Below are 4,306 nucleotides of genomic sequence, written 5' to 3'. Positions count from 1 at the left end.
ACTGCGCACTGTTAAAACTTCAAAATACAGTTTGCCACTATAATAGGATATATCCTTTATATTTCGGGTTTGAGTTTTAAGTATAGAATTTTTTTTAATAAAAATTGTTTTATTTAGAATGAAGCCTTAAGCAGCGTGAAAAAGAATTTTCATATGTGTGGTAGAGAGGGAAGTGGTTAATTACTCCTTTGTTGTTAGTTATTAGAACTTAGAAGTCTCAGATTTGAATTCTGGAAATGAAGTTATTTTTAGTAATATGTTTTGATCTATTTTTGTTATGGGTTTTATAGTATTTTGTTATGGGTTTTTTTACTTCATCATTACTTATTCTGTTATTCGATATGCTTTGAATTTCTTTTTGTTAGGGTTTTTATCTTGATTTTCTTACTTTATTTGAAATTTTTATTTCTTAAAGAAAAGTAAAAGTATTACCATAAATGCTTTAATTTTTCTTGAAAGGAAAATATAATTCTCTTACATATTTGATTTATTCTTTCCTTAGAGAAAAAGTTTGGAGATCTATAAATTGAACATCTTTGTTCTCATATCAACAACGTAACACAAGAGCATCCACAATGTAGTTAATAAAGAGTTTTGTTTATGGGGAGATTTTCTCCTTACAATTTTTAAGCTTTTTATTAGTTTTTAATTATGTAGGCCAATTGGTCATTTCAAATAACAATATTATGGCTTTTAGTATAGTTGTATGTGTTGTCTAATTTATCTGAATATGATTTGCAATTGTAAGCTTCCACATGACTCCCTAGTCACTTTCGAACCCAACAAGTGGTATCAGAACATATGGTTCAATGATCCAATGGTTGAACAATATTGAAGACATGTTCAAGTGCTTTCAAATCAATTTGCAATCAACGTGATGATAATGAAGATTTTTGTGCTACTACATGTGAAGAAAATTTCAAATATATTTTCAACAATCCTGCTGCCCTATCCTTAAAATCAAAATCAACTTTCAACCCCAACAAACTTTTAATATTCGGGCTCCACTTTTAACTCATGCATCTTACTTTTAACGTATGAGCTTCACTTTTAACACATTAGCTTCACTTTCAACCCTGTTCATAACTTTTAACACAGGGCTCCAATTTTTAACTCATATCAATTTTTAAATCATGATAAGCAGCAATGATATATGAAGATTTGGTGAAGAACAAGATTATCAAGCATATGAAGAAAGTGGATCAAGTTTTGTCAAGAAAATCCAGCCAAAAGGGGAGATTTGTTAGGGGTTTTGCCTTAATTTTCTTACCTTATTTGATTTTTTTTTTTTTAAAAAAAGAAAAGTAAAAGTATTACCATAAATGTCTTAACTTTTCCCGAAAGGAAAATATAATTCTCTTACATATTTGATTTATTCTTTCCTTAGAGGAAACGTTTGGAGATCTATAAATTGAAGATCTTTGTTCTCATATCAACAACATAAGAGCATCCACAATGTAGTTAATAAAAAGTTTTATTTATGAGGAGATTTTTTCTTTACAGTTTTAAAGCTTTTTATTAGTTTTTAATTATGTAGGTCAATTGGTCATATTAAATAATAATATTATGGCTTTTGGTATAGTTATATGTGTCGTCTAATTTAACTGAATATGATTTGCCATTGTAAGCTTTCGCATGACGTCCTAATGACTTTCGAACCCAACACTTTTTCCTTGAAGCAAAGGTGGATCAAAAACAGTTTCTTTATGTGTCAAAGTAATGGTAATATATGTGTATAATCTGTTCTTCTTTGATACTACTTGTAAAATTACATGAAATATGTTATTGTTGAATGTTGTATAGTGAAAGTTTGTAACATGAATTTATATTAGTATTCTTTCATCCTTAGTTAAATATTTCAAATTCGAGTGATATTTATGTAGTTGTGTTTGATAAAGAACAATTTACCCCATAGTGAGATTTTCAAATATTTGGAACCCACGGTTCATAATCATTCAATATTTGATGTCACTATGCATTGACGTTGTCCTTGACATGTCATTAGGCATTAATCATAAATATTCAATATTTGAAACTCATTGTTCTGAATAATTTAATTATTCAAAAATTACACCTAAATAAAGTTTTTGTATTGATAGCCTTTGATAAACCTATTTGGTTCACCTTTTACAGTTTCTCCATGCAAAACAATAACTAAAAATATTTGAAAAATAATTTAATAACTCCTTATGCTTTGAAATTAACTTATTATATTTTTTTAATTAATTTGTCTCATGGTGGAATGCATAATGTTTTTTTCATAATGCCTATTTGATAAGACATAATTTACAAGTTGTCAATTGAATTATTTTTCCTAAAGGAAATGGTGGTGGTCATTTTTGTTTCCTTCTCATTCTTTTTATTGGAAGGATAAGTCTAATATTATGTGCACTAATAAAGTAGAAATCCAAAACAGTACATTTTAAAGATGTCATTGGCCTAACTATTCATAAAGCAAGTTTTATGTCACACCTTGTGAACAAAAATATATTTGCTGTTTATTGGATAAAAAATATTTTCTTGAAATGATTTCATTGGATCAAGGATGAAATTCAGATAATTATCTTTAAAAACATTTGATTAAATCGTATAAATATTAATAGTGCGTAAAATGAGATCAAGATTTTGATCATCAAATGAAAATAATGCGAATAACTTATCCTCCTCAAATAAATGAAGAAACTACAAAACAATAATAGTGGTTATTTATATAATTTTATATGACTTCTCTTAAATCTCCGATGGAAACCCTACAAAGTCAAGTTTTGTGAAATGAGGCGATCCACTTTCAAAATACCTTGATGATGAAATGGTAAATACGTCAGATCGATTATTAAATAGAACAAAGTAAAAAAAAAAGGAATGCTTAGAGAATAAAAGAAAATATAAATACAAATCTATTTTATCTGATGTAAATTTTAAATATTAAATAATTAAATCGAAAAAGGTGCAAGTGCATGGTACAATCATTATGGAAATAATGAAGAAAAGTTTGTTTGTGCAAAAGTCTTCTCATTGATCAAAGATGAAAGAATGATTAATAATGCAATCTTTATAGTATGATACAAATTAAATGAGGAATAATCACAAAATTAATTAAAGAAATTATGGATAGAGAAGAGGGCCCAAAGTGCCTCCATGTACCAACTAACATAAAACATACCTAACTATAATTTGCTGTACATTTTATCCAAAATTATGGACCTAACAAAATAAATTGTACCAAAAAACAGTTCATCAATTTTTTTTTTATATTCTTCATCTGGTGTCTAGTTCCCACATTGGAATCTGATTAATTTGGATTCGTGTTGCATAGATCCTATTCAAAAGAAATAACGCTCCCTATCGAGTGTTTTTTCATAACTAAGACTTCAATTCGAAACATCTGATTAAGGAAGAAATAACATCATCTAGTGCACTAGATCCTTCTGTCATTGTTCATCACATTTGCAAGAAACATATCAAATAAAAAATCTTATTATGTTTTGTTTGACCAAAATTGTTGAGATCTTTCATTGGCAATGCACATGCCATTTTTTCTTCACCTTTATATATGCCATTAACTTGATTTGAAAAGGGGATTTGTCACTACTTCACTTGTCTTTATTCTCTCATATTTAGATTAATTTCACATAAAAACAAACTTAGTATAAATTGCATGAATGTCATAATTCATGACATTAATTTGTGTAACAAAATTGATATTACAACTGTTTCTATATTTAGTAGTAAACCTAAATAAAAATAGTCAAAGATTTGAATAATTAACCACAAATATAACAACTAATTAAGCTTCCACACAATCAAAAATTGCCAAGTTATCTATTTTAAGATCTGAATTATTAAAAAACCTAAAAAAAACAGATAAACTCAATGAACAAGACCTAAAAACAAACATAAGCTTTTTCTAAAATTAAGCTTTATACATCATATATCTGAAATTGTTCCAAAGTAAATCAACATTTCAAAAAAAGTAAAAGCAAATATATGTAAAATAGCAATGTCCAAATAAAAATACCCCTAAAATTTTCGTGCTAATCTTATCTTACCTTATCATTTTTAATTACCAAAAAGGAAATATTGGGGCGGTTTGTGGTCAATTTAATCACCATAGGATATAAAAATTGATGTGAATTAAAACTAATATGAGCACGTTTACAATATACATATTTACATAATGTTAGTGACAAATTAAGAAACAATTATACATCTTTCATTTTAATGCACACTAATTGATACTCCACTTTTGCAAGAATCAATTTTTGTTATTGTTTTTAACCCCCCCCCCCCCCCTCACCCCACACCC

The sequence above is a fragment of the Solanum tuberosum genome, unplaced genomic scaffold, assembly GCF_000226075.1.
Source record: "Solanum tuberosum cultivar DM 1-3 516 R44 unplaced genomic scaffold, SolTub_3.0 scf00714, whole genome shotgun sequence".
Taxonomy (NCBI): domain Eukaryota; kingdom Viridiplantae; phylum Streptophyta; class Magnoliopsida; order Solanales; family Solanaceae; genus Solanum; species Solanum tuberosum.
The sequence above is the reverse complement of the archived record's forward strand: the minus strand, read 5'-3'. Positions refer to the sequence as shown.